Source organism: Balaenoptera borealis (assembly GCF_965194805.1).
Source record: "Balaenoptera borealis genome assembly, contig: HAP1_SCAFFOLD_425, whole genome shotgun sequence".
NCBI classification, from domain to species: Eukaryota; Metazoa; Chordata; class Mammalia; order Artiodactyla; family Balaenopteridae; genus Balaenoptera; species Balaenoptera borealis.
In genome coordinates, this window is record NW_028123771.1 from 140872 (window position 1) to 146871 (window position 6000).

The window sequence follows — 6000 nt, forward strand, 5'->3', positions numbered from 1 at the left end:
AGGCTTCCAGAAACAAACCTCAGTCATGTTCCCAGGCCACAGGGCTTCAGAATCAAACCACAGTTATGTTCCCAGGCCAGAGGGTTCCACAATCAAACCTCAGTCATATTCCCAGGCCAAAGGGTTCCAGAATCCAACCGATGTCATGTTCCCTGGCCACAGTCTTCCAGAATCAAACCTCAGTCATGTTGCCAGGTCACAGGTTTCCACCATCAAACCTCAGACAAGTTTCCAGGTCACAGGGTTCCAGAGTCAAACCGTTCTCATGTTCCCGGGCCACAGGGTTCCACAATCCACCAATGTCATGTTCCCAGGCCACAGGGTTCCACCAACAAACCTCAGTCATGTTCCCAGGCCACAGGGTTCCTCCATCAAACCTCAATCATGTTCCGAGGACACAAGGTTCCAGAATCAAACCAATGTCAAGTTCCCAGGCCATGGGTTTCAAGTACCAGGCCACAGTTATGTTTCCAGTGCACAGGGTGCCACAATCAACCCTCAGTCATGTTGCCCGTCCACTGGTTTCTGCCATCAAACCTCAGTTAAGTTCCCAGACCACAGGGTTCCAGAATCAAGCCTCAGTCATTTTGCCAGGCCAGAGTGTTCCACCATCAAACCTCAGTCATGATGCCAGTCCACATGTTTCCACAATGAAACCTCAGTCATTTTCCCAGGCCACAGGTTTCCAGAATCAAACCTCAGTCATATCCCAAGACACATGGTTCCAGAATCAAACCTAAGTCATGTTCGCAGGCCACAGGTTTCAACAATCAAACCTCAGTCATGTTCCCAGGACAGAGGTGTCCAGAATCAAACCTCAGTCATGTTCCCAGGCAACAGGCTTCCAGAAACAAACCTCAGTCATGTTCCCAGGCCACAGGGCTTCAGAATCAAACCACAGTTATGTTCCCAGGCCAGAGGGTTCCACAATCAAACCTCAGTCATATTCCCAGGCCAAAGGGTTCCAGAATCCAACCGATGTCATGTTCCCTGGCCACAGTCTTCCAGAATCAAACCTCAGTCATGTTGTCAGGTCACAGGTTTCCACCATCAAACCTCAGACAAGTTTCCAGGTCACAGGGTTCCAGAGTCAAACCGTTCTCATGTTCCCAGGCCACAGGGTTCCACAATCCACCAATGTCATGTTCCCAGGCCACAGGGTTCCACCAACAAACCTCAGTCATGTTCCCAGGCCACAGGGTTCCTCCATCAAACCTCAATCATGTTCCGAGGACACAAGGTTCCAGAATCAAACCAATGTCAAGTTCCCAGGCCATGGGTTTCAAGTACCAGGCCACAGTTATGTTTCCAGTGCACAGGGTGCCAAAATCAACCCTCAGTCATGTTGCCCGTCCACTGGTTTCTGCCATCAAACCTCAGTTAAGTTCCCAGACCACAGGGTTCCAGAATCAAGCCTCAGTCATTTTGCCAGGCCAGAGTGTTCCACCATCAAACCTCAGTCATGATGCCAGTCCACATGTTTCCACAATGAAACCTCAGTCATTTTCCCAGGCCACAGGTTTCCAGAATCAAGCCTCAGTCATGTTCCCAGGACAGAGGTGTCCAGAATCAAACCTCAGTCATGTTCCCAGGGAACAGGCTTCCAGAAACAAACCTCAGTCATGTTCCCAGGCCACAGGGCTTCAGAATCAAACCACAGTTATGTTCCCAGGCCAGAGGGTTCCACAATCAAACCTCAGTCATATTCCCAGGCCAAAGGGTTCCAGAATCCAACCGATGTCAAGTTCCCTGGCCACAGTCTTCCAGAATCAAACCTCAGTCATGTTGGCAGGTCACAGGTTTCCACCATCAAACCTCAGACAAGTTTCCAGGTCACAGGGTTCCAGAGTCAAACCGTTCTCATGTTCCCAGGCCACAGGGTTCCACAATCCACCAATGTCATGTTCCCAGGCCACAGGGTTCCACCAACAAACCTCAGTCATGTTCCCAGGCCACAGGGTTCCTCCATCAAACCTCAATCATGTTCTGAGGACACAAGGTTCCAGAATCAAACCAATGTCAAGTTCCCAGGCCATGGGTTTCAAGTACCAGGCCACAGTTATGTTTCCAGTGCACAGGGTGCCATAATCAACCCTCAGTCATGTTGCCCGTCCACTGGTTTCTGCCATCAAACCTCAGTTAAGTTCCCAGTCCACAGGGTTCCAGAACCAAGGCTCAGTTAGGTTCCCAGGGCACAGTATTCCACAATCTAAACAGATGTCATGTTCCCAGGTCACAGGTTTCCAGAATCACACCTCAGTCATGTTCCCAGGCCACAGGGATCCAGAATCAAACCTCATTCATGTGGCCAGGCCATAGGGAACAACCATCAAACCTCAGTCATATTCCCAGGCCACAAGTTTCCAGAATCAAACCGATTTCATGTTCCCAGGTAACAGGGTACCAGAATCCAAACCGATGTCATATTCCCAGGCCACAGGAAGCCACAATCTAACATCAGTCATGTTCCCAGGCCAATGCTTTCCAGAATCAAATCTCAGTCATATTCCCAGGCCACATGGTTCCAGAATCAAACCTCAGTCGTGTTCCCAGGACACAGGGTTCCAGAATAAAACCTCAGTCATGTTCCCTGGACACAGGTTTCAAAAATAAAATCCCAGTCATGTTTCCAGGCCACAGGATTCCACAATTAAACCTCAGGCATATTCCCAGGCCAGAGGGTTCCACAATCAAACCTCAGTCATGTTGCCAGGCCACAGGGTTCCACCATCAAACCTCAGTCATGTTGCCAGGCCACAGGGTTCCACCATCAAACCTCAGTCATGTTCCCAGGCCACAGGGTTCCTCCATCAAACCTCAATCATGTTCCCAGGACACAGGGTTCCAGAATCAAACCAATGTCAAGTTCCCAGGCCATGGGTTTCCAGTACCAGGCCACAGTCATGTTTCCAGGGCAGAGGTTGCCACAATCAACCCTCAGTCATGTTGCCGGTCCACAGGTTTCTGCCATCAAACCTCAGTCAATTTCCCAGGCCACAGGGTTCCAGAATCAAGCCTCAGTCATTTTGCCAGGCCAGAGTGTTCCACCATCAAACCTCAGTCATGATCCCAGTCCACATGTTTCCACAATGAAACCTCAGTCATTTTCCCAGGCCACAGGTTTCCAGAATCAAACCTCAGTCATATCCCAAGACACATGGTTCCAGAATCAAACCTAAGTCATGTTCGCAGGCCACAGGTTTCAACAATCAAACCTCAGTCATGTTCCCAGGACAGAGGTGTCCAGAATCAAACCTCAGTCATGTTCCCAGGGAACAGGCTTCCAGAAACAAACCTCAGTCATGTTCCCAGGCCACAGGGCTTCAGAATCAAACCACAGTTATGTTCCCAGGCCAGAGGGTTCCACAATCAAACCTCAGTCATATTCCCAGGCCAAAGGGTTCCAGAATCCAACCGATGTCATGTTCCCTGGCCACAGTCTTCCAGAATCAAACCTCAGTCATGTTGCCAGGTCACAGGTTTCCACCATCAAACCTCAGACAAGTTTCCAGGTCACAGGGTTCCAGAGTCAAACCGTTCTCATGTTCCCAGGCCACAGGGTTCCACAATCCACCAATGTCATGTTCCCAGGCCACAGGGTTCCACCAACAAACCTCAGTCATGTTCCCAGGCCACAGGGTTCCTCCATCAAACCTCAATCATGTTCCGAGGACACAAGGTTCCAGAATCAAACCAATGTCAAGTTCCCAGGCCATGGGTTTCAAGTACCAGGCCACAGTTATTTTTCCAGTGCACAGGGTGCCACAATCAACCCTCAGTCATGTTGCCCGTCCACTGGTTTCTGCCATCAAACCTCAGTTAAGTTCCCAGACCACAGGGTTCCAGAATCAAGCCTCAGTCATTTTGCCAGGCCAGAGTGTTCCACCATCAAACCTCAGTCATGATGCCAGTCCACATGTTTCCACAATGAAACCTCAGTCATTTTCCCAGGCCACAGGTTTCCAGAATCAAACCTCAGTCATATCCCAAGACACATGGTTCCAGAATCAAACCTAAGTCATGTTCGCAGGCCACAGGTTTCAACAATCAAACCTCAGTCATGTTCCCAGGACAGAGGTGTCCAGAATCAAACCTCAGTCATGTTCCCAGGGAACAGGCTTCCAGAAACAAACCTCAGTCATGTTCCCAGGCCACAGGGCTTCAGAATCAAACCACAGTTATGTTCCCAGGCCAGAGGGTTCCACAATCAAACCTCAGTCATATTCCCAGGCCAAAGGGTTCCAGAATCCAACCGATGTCATGTTCCCTGGCCACAGTCTTCCAGAATCAAACCTCAGTCATGTTGCCAGGTCACAGGTTTCCACCATCAAACCTCAGACAAGTTTCCAGGTCACAGGGTTCCAGAGTCAAACCGTTCTCATGTTCCCAGGCCACAGGGTTCCACAACCCACCAATGTCATGTTCCCAGGCCACAGGGTTCCAAAATCAATCCTCAGCTATGTTCCAGGCTACAGGGTTCCAGAATAAAACCTCAGTCATGTTCCCAGTCCACAGGGTTCCAGAACCAAGGCTCAGTTAGGTTCCCAGGGCACAGTATTCCACAATCTAAACAGATGTCATGTTCCCAGGTCACAGGTTTCCAGAATCACACCTCAGTCATGTTCCCAGGCCACAGGGTTCCACCATCAAACCTCAGTCATGTTCCCAGGCCACAGGGTTCCTCCATCAAACCTCAATCATGTTCCCAGGACACATGGTTCCAGAATCAAACCAATGTCAAGTTCCCAGGCCATGGGTTTCCAGTACCAGGCCACAGTCATATTTCCAGGGCAGAGGTTGCCACAATCAATCCTCAGTCATGTTGCCGGTCCACAGGTTTCTGCCATCAAACCTCAGTCAATTTCCCAGGCCACAGTTTTCCAGAATCATGCCTCAGTCATAGTCCCAGGCCACAGGGATCCAGAATCAAACCTCAGTCATGTTGCCAGGCCATAGGGTACCACCATCAAACCTCAGTCATATTCCCAGGCCACAAGTTTCCAAAATCAAACCGATTTCATGTTCCCAGGCAACAGGGTACCAGAATCCACACCGATGTCATATTACCAGGCCACAGCATGCCACAATCTAACATCAGTCATGTTCCCAGGCCAATGCTTTCCAGAATCAAACCTCAGGCATATTCCCAGGCCACATGGTTCCAGAATCAAACCTCAGTCGTGTTCCCAGGACACAGGGTTCCAGAATCAAACCTCAGTCGTGTTCCCAGGACACAGGGTTCCAGAATAAAACCTCAGTCATGTTCCCTGGAAACAGGTTTCAAAAATAAAATCCCAGTCATGTTTCCAGGCCACAGGATTCCACAATTAAACCTCAGGCATATTCCCAGGCCAGAGGGTTCCACAATCAAACCTCAGTCATGTTGCCAGGCCACAGGGTTCCTCCATCAAACCTCAATCATGTTCCCAGGACACAGGGTTCCAGAATCAAACCAATGTCAAGTTCCCAGGCCATGGGTTTCCAGTACCAGGCCACAGTCATGTTTCCAGGGCAGAGGTTGCCACAATCAACCCTCAGTCATGTTGCCGGTCCACAGGTTTCTGCCATCAAACCTCAGTCAATTTCCCAGGCCACAGGGTTCCAGAATCAAGCCTCAGTCATTTTGCCAGGCCAGAGTGTTCCACCATCAAACCTCAGTCATGATCCCAGGACACAGGTCTCCACAATGAAACCTCAGTCATTTTCCCAGGCCACAGGTTTCCAGAATCAAACCTCAGTCATATTCCCAGTACACATGTTTCCAGAATCAAACCTCAGTCATGTTCCCAGGGAACAGGCTTACAGAAACAAACCTCAGTCATGTTCCCAGGCTACAGGGCTTCAGAATGAAACCACAGTCATACTCCCAGGCCAGAGGGTTCCACAATCAAACCTCAGCCATGTTCCCAGGCCACAGGGTTCCAGAATCCAACCGATGTCATGTTCCCAGGCCACAGGGTTCCAGAATCCACCGATGTCATGTTCCCAGGCCACAGGGTT